We start from the raw sequence: 15,269 nt of genomic DNA, 5'->3' as shown, positions 1-15,269 counted from the left end.
ATGGAATGAGCCCTTGTACAGATGTGGCCACAATTACTTTTTTACAATTCAATTTTTTTTAAGACCTATTATCTGGACAAGCTAACAAAATGCTCAACTGGTTGCAGTGGGCATCACGACCACTGGGTGGCCACCACGAGACAAATAAAGCATAAATATCTCCGGTTAAAGTATCATAAAATTATGTTTTTGTTTTTCAAAGTTTCTCATCTGATGTCTCTGATCTCGGGATTTTGGTGAACCGAGAGGAAAGTCAAGGAAGGACATATCTGTAGCTACAAGAGGCTTATAGAAGTGAATGTCAGGTCGGACCTAGCTGGCTTCTTCTTAGAAGTACGTCAGCGTGTACTGAAATCTTCATCATCACAGCCATGTTGGCAAGCAGCAGAGTTATGTGGGTGATATTGGCCTTTGATACTACAAGAAATGAAGGGGAAAGAAAAAAAATGTATTTCCAAACATAAAACCTTCTCTCTTGTATGTGTCCTACAATCAGTGATTACATGAGATCACCATGGATGCAAAATAGTCATCATCATCACAATCATTGTTATTATTGTTACCATTGCCATAACTTGCATGGCTATGCTTATGATCATTCTCGTTATCATCAGCGCCATTAACTCTACATCCATTGGTTTCATTGCAGATAACTTGTGTCATCATCCATATGATAGTTATCATTGTCATCAGCATAACTGCAGGCCCCATCTCTATCATCATTCTGATCTGTACTCTACTTATTGCTATCGTTACCACTGTGATAATTATCAGCGCTGTCACCATAATCAGCATCATTACCATTTTCTTTCTTGCCGGATAGGATTGGAGATTTTTTATCCACTTCCTAATCTATTAGTCGCAGCTATTGTATCTATGGAAAATTGTAAAGGTGCAATGTAGTCCAAATCAAGGCAACGCAGTAACTTGGCATGGTAGCTCAGCGTGTAGCATGGTTGCCTTGCTGTATTGGGGTCCTGGACTTAGTTTTATCACAAGTACATCATTTGTATCGAAGTGCAAAATTGACCACTGGGACATGGACGAGCCCTTTTGAGTGACCACAGCAAACCCAATACTGTGACATTGGGTTTGCTGTGGTCATTCTCTTTTCTATGGAAGAATTTATTAATTTATGAAAAAATTATTTTTCCTAACTCTAGATATCTATGGCCAAACTGGTAACGTTGCCTTATAAATGTTGTCCGAGACTTTTGAAATTATAAAGATAGCTTATCAAGACCAGATTGGACGGTGTCCGGCACCTGATACTGCCATCAATTAGGATTTACAAGTCCCATGGTGCCCAGAAGGATATGACAGCTCCATACACCATGTAGTGGTTGTTCTTGGGTACTGCAGATCAAATCACATTCACTTTAATGGGAGCTGATCGGCAGTACCGAGAACGGCCACTACACCGTGTACAGATCTATGGCCTACACTGGTTACTTGTTTGAACCTACAAATTGCTGATCTGTGAGGGAGCATATAGTCAGACCGTCATCGATCTAGTATAGATGACCATTAGTATCAATGTCCCAGACAACCTCTTTAATGCTAATATTATTTCCTATTACCACTATGGGCAAAAGTCTATAAATATGATTGACGGCTACATGATAAAACCGAGATTTCTTGCTCAATTTGCCTACTTCCAACATAGTAGATCAAACAGTAATGGCTTTGTGTCATCCTAACTGATGGCACCGTGCTCGCACCATCATGCGCCTCGCCCCTTCCCGACAACATGTATTACATGCAATTATCGGATGCAGATCTCCTGCCTGGAACATGAGGTTCATGTAATTGAAGCCGGTTACTAATATATCATGTGAACAGCACAAAGCACAAGCAAATTGTATCAACTTAGCATTTCTGACTCGGCCTCCCACTTGACAAATGTACCCATGTGCATTGGCAGGAAGGGAAGCTCAGTAATTATTAATATAGTATGCCTTACACTTTAATGCCACGATATAAGATGGCCCGGAGCACTGAGCTGCCTATAATAATTGATTGAGCAGATCAACACATGACGTGACTCATAATCCTGCCGTACTGGGCTGCACAGTCTTGTAAAACATCCTCCGATACCACCGCATGTTCCAGTCTTGAGCAGAGAGTTCACGTGAAGGGATCATGGTAATTAACAAGCTAAATTAAAACCTCCGAGAAGCTTCTTGCTTTCTTTCCTTTATTGCCAACAGGCAATGCAAAACTTCCCAAATTGCCAATTGTGTCTCCAGCTTAATTATTGCTCAAAGGTAGTGTTGCCCGATACAAATTAAGTCATATTTGCATAATTTGTATCAAGTTATTTCTTAAATAGTGTCCTGAAACCCTGTGAATTGTGCATTAGGGAAAAGCAAGAAATACGAGGAAGGAGGGCATTGTGTAAGGGCTGCTCTCTTTGTAGCAATATGATTTCTACCAGTCAGGTGAGGACTGGTACTGTTTTAGGGGCACAATGCAAAAAAAAATGAAAGTTGTCTCAGCCAGATATCCCATATAAAGGGTTGTCCAGAGTGTTACACACCTGTCCCTTGTTCGGGCTCCTCTACCTTTACTCTGGTCCGCTAAACTATATGCTCCATGTTGGACTTTGCAAGTAACCCAGCATGCTTCCATGTTATCCTTTATTTTATACCTAGGCCTATGTAAGGCCCACCAAGACACACATCTGTGACTTGATATTAATTCTCTTAGTTTGTTGGTGCACCATGGCCTGTCTGCTGTCTCCATGACATCTCCTGTCTGTCTTCGGCTTCCAGTACATCTTTGACCTGTCTGTGGTCTTCCAATGCCTCCGATCTGCCAGCAGCTTCTAGTTACTGTGTTACCTATCTGTGGCCTCCCAGACATCTCCGGTGTGCTTGCGACTTCCAGTACCTCTGCTACCTATCTGCGGTCTCACATATGTCTCTGGTCTTCCTGTGGCTTCCAGTACCTCTGCTACCTATCTGTGGTCTCCCAGACATCTCCGGTGTGCTTGCGACTTCCAGTACCTCTGCTACCTATCTGCGGTCTCCCGGATGTCTCTGGTCTTCCTGTGGCTTCCAGTACCTCTGCTACCTGTCTGCGGTCTCTAGGAAGTCTCCTGACTTCCTGTGGTTTCCAGTACCTCTGCTACCTGTCTTTATCTAGTAGTGATGAGCGAGTATACTCATTGCTCGGGTGGTCTCTGAGTATTTGTAACTGCACAGAGATTTCGTTTTTGACGATGCAGCTGCATGATTTACAGCTGCAAGCCAGCCTGAGTACATGTGGGGGTTGCCTGGTTGCTAGGGAATCCCCACATGTATTCAACCTGTCTAGCAGCCGCAAATCATGCAGCTCTGCAAACAAAAACTAAATCTCCGACCAGTCACAAATACTCAGAGACCTCCCAAGCATGCTCGGGAAAACTTGAGCAACAAGTATACTCACTCATCACTAGTCTCTAGGACATCTCTGGTCTGTCTGCAGCTTTCAGTAACTCTGCTATCTGTTTCCCACATTCCTCATCTGGCTGCTGCACTGAATATAGGTATAAATATATAAAAAATACACATATATAGTACAATACAACATTATTGCCCCAAAGGACAAGGGTCTCTATTTTTGGTAGAGAGAACAAAAAGAAGGGAAAAATCACCCTAATATATCACTATTGTCTCCCTACCTACCAGAGGAGGTTGGTGCAGCGCCCCAGAGTCCTGGTCGTTGCAGTACTGTGGCTCCGCCACTATGGGGAGCTATGGTGCGTCCGATGGCACTGAAGGAGTTCATCTGACCAGGTATCACAGACACCAATACATTTCACAGCCGGGCCTCCGGGGGGAGCTAAGGGTGCTATTCATTAGGCCACTCCCCACCATAGTGGGTAAACTGGGGGTCAGGCAGGAAGTTAGATCAGAAAGCTGACTGGATTGGACGAAGCAACACCTAGTGGCAGAGGGTGTTGTGGAGGAAGAGACAGTAGGGTCTCTGTCAGGGGTGGGATCCTGACAGAGGCTTGGCATTGAAAAGAACGTAACGGGTCCGCGCCAGCTCCGGGAAGCGGCGGGACCCAAGAAAGGACTAGAAGCGAGATAGATTGTGCTGAGTGAGAAACGGGATCACGCAAAGGAGAAATACCAGTAGGAGTCGTGCTGTAAGACCGAAGCAACATCCTACTGAGGCGCACTACCGGTGGCCAGAACGCCGAGGGAGTATTATAACATTCAGCTTCAAGCAATACTCTAAACAGCGGCAGGGCAGTCAGTCTCAGGCGGGCTGTCTAACTCAAATCACCTATGAAGTCTTGGGAGGCAATTGCGGGAGAGGGGCGTCTCTAGGGTCCCGGAAGAACTCCAGGCCTACCCGTCAAACGGGTGCCGTTCCTACCCGAACCTCAGGGAGGGACGGAAGATTAGCAGAACATCATCTAATCGAGTTGTGAGGGAACATCAGAAACAGACACAACAGTTGTGGGGTACTTTCCGTAAGCACAGCAGGGAAGGACTGCAACACATAGCGCTAGGGGGAAGGCACAGATTTCCTCCTGTGAAGAGAACTCTGGAAGTGCCATTGGACCGGCCGGACTTGCGCAGCCTGGTGAACCGTATTCTGGACTGAGGACTCAGAGATCTTCAGTAAAGAGGTAAAGAGACTGCAACCTGGTGTCCTCGTTATTTACCGCGACCTGCACCCCACAACTGCACCGTTACAACACCACTTATTTCACCGGACGTCCCCCACTGACAGACAGGGCCACGGACCGGGTCTAGCCACCGTGACAACCCCAGGACTGAGTACTAGAGGCCCGGCTCCGGGTACCCCTCGGCCCTGCGGCGGTGTGGGGGCGCTCCATTGGCACCCTCAATCCTGCAAAGTGGTGCCCCCACTCAACGACGGCTATCTATCCGTCTCCCTGATTACCTCTGTAAAGATAAAGGGTGCACAGAAACTTAACAGTGAAGTACATATGTCTAATAATCAGGTAAACCTGATAAATCAGAGAGGGGTTAGAAAACAGACACACAATGTCCTTTTAAAAGAAAGGTTAAAAGGTACAGGACGATATCTATATTGCACATATTCCCAGATCCAAAATATACTGATGCAGATATTGATATATGCATCATAAGAATATGCAATTTTGCTAGTAGCCACATAAGAAACCCTTATGATGCATATATCAAAGTATAATCTGTGTGCCAACCAAGTCCTTTAGCTTTGAAGCTCCATCTCACCTAGTGAGCCTAATACAGGACTTTGATAATGATAGCCTATCGCTTGAGCCATCAATATAGTAGGAGATCTGACACCCAGCAACCACATGGATCAGCTTTTACCAAGTTCTGGGATGAATGGAAGTAGGCAATCTATGGAGACAAAATAAAACAGTGCATTGGCCACTCACACTACTGCAACTTCAATGGAAGGCCCCTACACTGTGTACAGAGCTGTGGTGCTCTGGTCCCATGCACTATTTACTTTTGGGACCAGTTGATCATTGAGGGGTACTAGGTGTTGGACCCTCATTGATCTTGTATTGTCTAATCAACCCTTTTAAAGGCAATCACTAAGGAGCAGGCAGCAGTAATCCTAATGATTGGCTGTTACCTACAGGGTAAGCCCAGGGAGGCCTCATATTTCTACCGCAGTGGCTGTAAAGAGGTATTGCATGGCATGTAAATCACAGCAATGATTAGCCGGATCTATTCTTTGCAATGGCTGTCCACTCTGGATTGTAGAAGAGACCCCCCCTTTCTATAATGTCCATCGGTCGTTATATGGCAAACAAACAATGCCTGTACTAATAGGTCAATCCTTCTGAAAGTACACAGTCTAAAGGGATCCCTCATCCATCCATCTGTCAGTCCATCCATGATTAATCCATCAGTCCATCCATCCATCCGTTCATCCATTCATGATCTATACATATGTCTGTCCATCCATGATCTATCCATCTGTCTATCTGTTCATCTATCTATCCATCCCGTCCATCCATCTATGAACTATCCATCAGTCCATCCGTCCGTTCGTACCTCCAGGATCCATCCATTCATCCGTCCATTCATCCATCTGTCCATCCATTTATCCATTTTTCCACCTATTTCCCTCAAAAAGGTAAAGTGCTGCAGTATACAGTATGTTGGCACTATAAAAATAAAAATTATTATTATCCACCCATTGATCCATCCATCCATTTATTTATCTATCCACCCATCCATCCAAAAATAGCATCACAAGCTTCAGTCCTAAAGAAGAGTGCCAGTCCTCCAGGTCACCAGCTGCAATTCCTCCCAATATCCAATAAATCAAAAAACGAGGCTGACCTCCACAAGGCTTCAGTGACACAATAGGTATATTGGTGAACGAGCTACAATTGTTGTTTCATTGAAGTATTGTGGAGCGCAGCCTCGTTTTTTAAGTCATTGTATCTATGTCTTTATAAAACGATCTAATTAATATCTATCTAAATGTATCATCTAGTAATTAACTTTGAAACTATTTTAGGTGTCCCATGTTTCTGGCTGAATTTGCACCGCAAAGCTGTCATACACATCTTTCTTACAAATTTTTAGTTGTAAAATAAAGAAAATGATATATGGTGTAAACAGATTCACGATCTATCTATCTATCTATCTATCTATCTATCTATCTATCTATCTATCTATCTATCTATCTATCTATCTATCATCTCTCTATCTATTATCATCTATTATCTATATATCTATTATGTATATATTATCTATCATCTATCTATCTTTTATCTATCTACCTATTATCTATCTATCTATCTATCTATTATCTATCTATCTATCTATCTATCTACTATCTATCTATCTAATTCCTTCTATCTATCTATCTATCTATCTATCTATCTATCTATTATCTATCATCTATCTATCTATCTATCTATCTATCTATCTATTATCTATCTATCTATTATCTATCCATCTATCTATCTCATTCCTTCTATCTATCATCTATCTATTATCTATCTATCTATCTATCTATTATCTATCATCTATTATCTATCTATCTCCTCCATTCTCTCTTCTCATCCCTTCCTCTTTCTCCCCAGTCCTTCTCTCTCCTCTTATCTCCGACTCCATCTGTCTTCTCTTTCCATCCTCTCTCCCAGCTCGTTCCTTCCTTCTCCCTCTTTCGCTTTCCCTCCATCCCTTCCTCTCTCTTCCCTCCTCCCTGCAGTTGTATGATGAGCATTTTGCCATCTGAATACCCGGCATGTACAGGAATCCTTTCAGAGGCGCGGGGAAGGAAGGGGGGATATAAAAAAAAAGAAATATGTCAGGCTGCTCTGATTCCATGTAAATCCCTGCTTTGAATGCAACTACAGGGCACCCAAAATGGCGTGAGCTCATTTTGTAACAAATCTCAGGGATCACAGTGGAAAAAGAAGCCAGATTATTGTCGGAGGGGCAGTCATGGGGGGACTGAGAATCAGCAGCCTTGTACATGTCATGAAGACACTTCCATCTAATTGGCGTCTGTGAGTGATCCAGATTGCCAATGTGCAGAGATTGGAGGGAGCATATTCTATTTTGTTGCCTAATCAGTCAGATAAGGAAGTCATCCTGCTCTTATAAATATGTATCAGCCGCGTTCTGCAAGATGAAATGACTCCGGAGCTCATCCAGACTAATATCCAGAATGATAGAAATGACGGAATGAGCAGAAAACGAGCAAAATAAAGTATTATATGTATAATAACCAGTGGGTCATCGTATGTAACCCAGGTCCTAGTAACACAGATGCCTGCTACTTACTAATATAGGGGAGGTGTTTATACTCATGGGGTCATTGTATGTAACACTGATCCCAACAACCACATTTATGGGATTTACTAATATTTCATGGGTATTTATGATCATTTGGGTCATGGATGTAACCCAGATAATAATAGGGGGGATATTTGGTATTTCTTAATATATTAGATGTGTTTATAGTCATGGGGCCATCATATTTAGCACAGTTCCCAAAAAGAAAAATATATATGTTCATACATGCACCGAGATGATAAAGAAGGAATATTTGGTATTTACGAATACATTAGATGTGTTAATAATCTAATAGTCTGCACCCTTAAACTCAGACCCGGACAATGGTCAGCGGGTGTCACCATACATGAATTTCTATATAAGAGGTATACCCTTAAATCCATGTAAGTTCTTGTGTCCCTTAGGAAACTCCATTAATTGATGAGATGTTCCAAACAAGGTGTCGATGTGTCACGCAGAGCATTAGTCATCCAATAACTAAAGGATGCCCTATAGAAGGACAGGTCCTAAAAATGGAGGTAATTTTGGATATCAATCGACCATATGTCATTTTTTCTAACATAGAGTGTTAGATAGGAAACAGGCAAATAAGGGGTTACAGCAAAGAGGTTGAAGAGAACCTTAAAAGTAGCCCACTGGCACCCCCATCCTGTCAGCCCAGGGAACTGCACCTCCTTGTGTTCCATTCTTATTCACCAGCCAGCAAATGCCTTCATGTAGGAAAATGTGAAATGCACTGAAAATAAAATAAAAGACGCCCTTATGCCCCCCTAAGAGATGCCTATAAATAGAGAAACGTCACCCTCATCCACCCTGGCCAGATCTCCAAGGATGCAAAGGCCAAGAAGGGAGATGAGGAGCCCTTATCAAATATGTGACTGCTGTAAAACACCCAGACAAATAAAGCATAATGCATCTGAATTATTAACCTGTTCTTCTCCATAAACATGAAACTTTGATGAGACCATCTTGTAAGGCGAGTGCATTATTGTCTTCAAAAACAAAATAAAAAAAAAATCACTGAAGTAAGCAGAGGTCCGATCCTCCATTTCATATCTCAAGTCAGAAAATGGATCGTTGGATGGCTCCAATCAACCGATTCCAGAGATATTGCACCAGTACTATGCAAAAGCTGAATGTTTGGCAGTAAACCCCCCAACTCACCCCCTACCGAGCCATCTGCTTGTATTACATAACTAAAACAATCACATATGTATCCGAGTAAGTGCTGCTTAAGGAGAAATCCTACAGACTTCAGTAGTCCCAGATCTGTCATGGTTGGTCTCTAGTCCCTTACGCCACACCAAGGGCCAAATTCTGCCGGTAGCCAAAAAGCACTTATGCTCCCCCTATCCTATGGCTGTAAGGATGGTATATATATATATCTTCCTACCTTCCTATAGACTTTAGCAGTCCCAGATCTGTCACGGTGGATCTGTAGAAGTCTGTGCCACACCACCACCCAAATTCTGCCTTACGTCAAAGCACTTATGCATCCCTACTCTATGGCTGTCTAGATGGTATATATATATATATATATATATATATATATATATATATATATATACTTGAGCTGCCCCAGATCTGCCATGGTAGTTCTATAGAAGACTATGTATTGCCACACCACCACCCCAATTCTGCCAGAAGCCAATGTAGCCCCTTCCCTATGGGTGTCTATGTGGTATATGTGAATCTTTTTAGTCTTCCTACAGACTTGAGGATCCAAGATCTGTCATGATTGGTCTATAGTAGTCTGTGCCATAACACCACCCAAATTCTGCCATACGCCAATGCACTTATGCACCCTCGACGGCTGTCTAAATGGTGTATATATATATATTTTCCTATAGATTTGAACTGTCCCAGATCTGCCATGATAGGTCTGTAGAATTCCATCCATGTATGCCACACCACCACCCCAATTCTGCCATAAACTGTAGTCCCAGATCTGCCATGGTGGGTCTATAGAAGTCTATGTATGCTAGATCACCACCCAAATTCTTCCATTTATGCACCCCATCTCTATGGCTGTATATATATATATATATATATATATATATATATATATATATATATATATATATAATGTCTTCCTATTCTTCCTATAGTCTTGAGCAGTTCAAGATTTGACATGGTGTGTCTATATAAGTCTGTATATGCCACACCACCACCCCAATTCTGCCATGAGGCAATGCACTTATGCACCCCCTACTCTATGGCTGTCTAGATGGTATATATATATATATATATATATATATATATATATATATATATATATATATATTTCCCTATAGGTTTGAGCAGTCCTAAATCTGCCATGGAAGGTCTGTAGAAGTCCATATATGCCACACCACCACCCCAATTCTGCCATAAGCCAATGCACTCCCTTCTGTTCCGATGGTATATATATATATATATATATATATATATATGTATCTTCCTATTTCAGTAAAAGATGTGTACATTTCCATTGAGAAGATGTGAAGGTTCGATGGAGATACTTTGTTTCCAGCTGGAGTCTAGGAAGCTATGTAACTGATCTCCCATTCCAGGGATAGATTAAGTGCCCCTGTATAGATTTATTTTCCATTTAATAGAAATGATTCTGCTAGAACATCATACAACAGGAACCCCTGGGTATTTCAGCTCACTCTAACAAATGCGAAAAAGCATTAATAAGTAAAGCAGTCTGCAATGCAGCTGAGCCATAAGACACAAGATCACAACACAATTTTAGGGAAGGATTAAGCTTGGTGTTTACCTGTCGCCTCTGGAGTACAGACGATTGCAGTCAGACTTGTTACCTGCAGATACAGTGATAACAGGCTGCCCGGGGGGAGTCTCACAGGCTTCTTGCAAACTGTTTTCCTGTAACTTGTGTGCCCTTTGCCATCACCCAGCATTGGCATGCCAGAATGCTATCCTAGCGGTAATCCACAGAATGCTCCATTACAGGGGATGACAGCAGGGAAATGTGTGGGGATCAGAGAAGCAGCGAGGAGAATGTGAGGGTACAGACATCCCCAGCACCGACAGGAAGGCTGAGACCACCACCATGTGCAGAGCATGCAGCCTGTCCACACATCACAAGACACCTTTATCCAGCAGCAACTTCCTAGGGAGGACACATAATAATGCGCTGATAAGACCCGACAATAGTTTACAAAGGAGTAAATCCAAAAAAAGAGCCTGTTTCTGGATGCCAGTGCCTGATATATGGGAGCTGTGACCTTGCAATGTACCTGATCCAGGTTAATCCATAAAATGGTCCTTTAATGCAAGCAGCAACATAATAATGCCCAGAGCCGGACAGCACCCACTGGCAGCAGCAGCCATGGGGGAAACCAAGGGATGTATTGCACTTGTAATCCGAATAATTAGCTGTGGTCCAAGGTTCTGATCCAGATTGTGGGAAAAAAAAGGGTGGAGGCAATCCAAATGGTAGATCCTCGATCCTGATCACTACACTGGAGCCAATCTAGGCAGGGATCTGATCTGGGTCACTGCTGTCCATGGTGCTGGAAGGGATCTGCTGCACAAGGTGCTGAGCTGGGTCGCTGTCCATGGTGCTGGAAGGTATCTTCTGCACAAGGTGCTGAGCTGGGTCGCTGTCCATGGTGCTGAAGGTCACAGCAGGTCCAATTCCTCCTCCTTCCAGCCTGCTTATTCAGCTGCACTCCCCTTCTATGGGCTAGGATTTAGGGCTGCAGCAGACACTAGGCAGTGGTTTGTTTCCAGGGATCTATCCTCCCCCCAAACACAACCACCACCTTTCACTAGACAAAGACACAGATCCAGAGAACCACAGGAAAAAGGAGAGCCTCTCCAAAAGGCAGCAGCTCCCTCCAGCCCCTGCCTGGGTGAAAGAGCTCAGACATGCTGCCCACAGAGCAAGTCAGTCCTGCTTCGGAAGCCTCTGGTGTGTGCAGGGCTGTGGGTCTCTCTCAGCCAGCAGTGACAAAGCCATTCCTGCGCATTCACTCTGCATTAGGCAAACCTCCTCTGCAAGCGGAGCCAACGTCTCTGCAGTGAGAGCGATCAAGTGGCCGAGATGGGAAAGTCAGATCAGATCTCAGCAGGAGGACTGCACAGCTGCACCTAGCACTTCCCCCAGTACAGCCTCCACGCTGAGTTAATCCTAAGAGTGATTGAATGCCACAAACGTGTCTCTCCAGACCCCCAGGAGGAATAAGGGGGGACCTTCCTCAGATGCTTCTAAGTGGATTATGCAATGATACTATCTAGACTAGGGTAATCCATCCACATGCCCAATGCTCTCAGAAATAACTATGTTTCCAAATATTGCGCAACAAAGGCAACAATGCAATGATCCACGATGCAGGATCTGTGAATGTGGCTGCTTTACCCCCACAGGCACCAATGAAGGCTACTTTTTAGGATTGGCTCCCTGCCTGAGCCTGTCATCCATGTGTTATCTGCTTTTGGCTTGGATTCCTCCTCCTGCTATAGGATATGGTACCAGCTGCCTGGAGTTGGAGTAAGGAGCTTCTGCTGTCTGTCCTGTGCGGGTGGAAATGCATTAACTGCAGAAGAAGCCTCATTAACGCTGCCCGCCAATGTGGATACTTTATTTCACTTTTTTTCCCCCAGGATCTTTATTACCTGCTGTACTAAACATTGCATTAGCTGCATTAACTCTGCACTTGCTGTTTCCAAGTTTGGTAATGCTGATTTATACTGTCATATATGCATTCATTGCATTTTAACTCTGCACTTGTTATTTCCAAGTTTGTTAATGTTGATTTATACTGATTTTTGAGCGAATTCTCTATCTGCTGTGTAAGGCTACGTTCCCACCGTAAGTTTTTGGTGAGTTTTTACGCTGCGTATTTTGGATAAAATTGGAAAAAATGCAAGTAATCTATTTTACTTAATGGGTGCGGAAAATCTGCAACATCAAACCATGTATTAGGCAACCATGGTGGGAACGTTGCCTAATAAATAAAGCCAACGGAGAATTTATGAGTTGAGCTTGATTTATCCATTGCAATATTCTGACCATGCAACTTCCAAAGACTAAGATGATAACTTCAGCATTGCGACATCTGAATTTATATTTAATAAATTAATTAAATTTGTATTGCAATTTCTAGATAAAGGCTCCTATTCCTAAACTATGCTGTGTAATTGGCTTATTCATAGTGGTATTTTTATATTCTCATCTGGTTGCTGCTAAAATATTGATCTCTTATGCAAAGTATCTATTATAATTTCCAGCTGTCTGCTCCATTAGCCTGGACTGTGCTTTTACAGGGATTTTGTGATTCTAGACTGGATGGTTACTTTACCCGCTGCACTTATTTATGTTTTCGCTATTTATGCTGTTGCTCCATCTTCATTCTCTATGCATGCCTACAGACCATGCGTGCCTGTACATAAGTGCATTATTGGCCAATATCTGCATTGATCATTCATATTGCCAATATCTCCTGTGCAGTTGTATAGTTAATGTAATGCAAACATAATAATATATATCTACATACTGTCAGCATTAGTGATCCAGCTCATCTACAACTCTACTATTTATTGATCCATTTTCTTTCTAGGATCATTGCCATACAACGCATAAAACAGTCATCACAATAATAACCTTTTGGTCCTGCTGGGCGGCACTTTTCCATTGCAAGTCAGGTCAAAAGTTTCCTTGGAGCAGCTGAGAATTTACTGTAAAGTTCACCATGAAGGTCCAGTATTAAGTAAAGTGTGACAGTCCAGGACACCACATATAGTAAGGGGGTGAGGGTGACCCATGAGAACATCTCCTTGTGCTATTGCACCACATTGCTCGGGTCACTGTCAGGGCACATGTGCAGGGCTAATGCACAGCTACGGAGCCTTTCATAAGAAATAGGTGCATGCTGGAAAAAGCCAAAATGGAGATACATAAAGTGCAATTACCGCTGTATACGTCAACTGTACATGGCTGAGTGCATCTTGCCCCTACTGCTAAGAAGGACCATCTCTGCCGCTTGCTGTCTCTTTTGGTTCTGTTGGCTACATACTGGGCTACAGTGGATGGATCAGTAGTGGCCTAAGATCCAGTGACATTGCAGTGGTGACCAAATCTGTTAGGAAGCTTGTTTCATATTCTTTTTTAGGCTTTTGCATTCAGTTTAATGGTGGCGTCCATCAGTCCAAAGTGTGTTGGGATTGGCCCCTACTCCATGAAATAATGAAATAATACCTCCCCTCTAGGTTATGATCTTTTCCTGCAGTGTCTGCTGATAGCCCACCATAGGCACAATGTAATTAACTACCATAGACATGGAAAATTGTGTATTCCTGGGGAAGGGGCAACCAGAGCATTGATGCAACCCAAGAGGTGAGGGGGTCACTTCTACCTCCGAGCCAGGTAGACTTGTGCATTATGAGGAGCTCATGAGCTGCAAAGGGCCCATATATTGTTGTTGCACAGGGACCCTTTTCTGTCTGTGTTCCCCAGTGCCGCGGGGCATGCATGGAACTACCGAACTTGTAGGACGCAAAGACTTTTGATTTAGTGTGTAGTTATATGTGTAGTTATGGTACATGGAATCAGGGTTCAGGTTCTGCATTGCTGGTTGGTTGCAATATAGGAAGAAGGATCTCGAAGATACTGGAGTAAAATGTGATCAAGCTTTTACTATTACATAAAGAGGACCCATCATCTCGTATCTTCTGCCAATTTGTAGAAAAGTATTTGTTTCTTTCTTACTAATGTTATTTTTCTCTATGTAGTACTATATCTTTTATTCCTCCTAGATGTGTATGAATACATTGACAACTGGGTGTAACCGGTTGGGGGACGGGGTGATGCCACACACTGTCCACTGTATAGGGAAGCATAAATCTGAGCCTTGTCTGACTGCTGCAATCTTCAGCATTGTGTAAAATGACTGTGGGCAATTTTACCAATTTACCAGTAGAAAATTGCACTTTTTTTAACTTGCCGGGGTCAAGAAAATATCCAAAAATTTGACAGAAATTCAATACGCATCAAATTGATTTGCTGGTGTTTACATGTGACACTTTATTACTCATTGGAAATAGAAGTCACTGTTTGCATCATATGCTTCTAACTGGCCGAGAACATCATATGATACATCATATGGCTCCTCATCAACAGGACATTTATACCTCCCACCTGCCCTTTTTGGAACTTTAATGTGACTCTATCAGAAGATAATGTAATGTTGTCCTGCTTTACTAAATATGATGATTGGTACTTTATAGCGATAACAAAATGTTTTGAAATTCAAATTCTCTAGTGTTGACGGATTTTGGCAGGAAATTCGATTTACAGTGAATTTATTCACTGCAAATCAAATGAGCTTCAAAGCTTCCACATATTCTGAAATGGCTCATAAGTGTAATTGCATCACAGACATTATACCTGCACTTATCAAGCAAGTAGCAGCTGCTAGATATGTGTCCCTACCTGGCCCTGCCTCACAGACACAGTGACTCTCCGGCTTCACAGACACAGTGACTCTC

General features: G+C 42.8%; 1 protein-coding gene across 2 annotated transcripts in view; it reads right to left on the bottom strand.

Annotated features, from left to right (window-relative positions):
• Positions 1–12,905, bottom strand: part of LRFN5 (leucine rich repeat and fibronectin type III domain containing 5) — a 317,967-nt gene extending 305,062 nt beyond the window's left edge. For both annotated transcript variants that reach the window (XM_077268849.1, XM_077268840.1), the window contains exon 1: positions 10,537–12,905. The gene's annotated coding sequence lies outside the window, so the exon portion shown is untranslated. The remainder of the gene's footprint in view (positions 1–10,536) is intronic.
• Between the last annotated feature and the right edge of the window lie 2,364 nt (positions 12,906–15,269).

This window comes from Ranitomeya variabilis, chromosome 1 (genome assembly GCF_051348905.1).
Source record: "Ranitomeya variabilis isolate aRanVar5 chromosome 1, aRanVar5.hap1, whole genome shotgun sequence".
Classification (NCBI taxonomy): domain Eukaryota; kingdom Metazoa; phylum Chordata; class Amphibia; order Anura; family Dendrobatidae; genus Ranitomeya; species Ranitomeya variabilis.
Note: the sequence above shows the minus strand (reverse complement) of the source record. Positions and strands in the feature narration are given on the sequence as shown.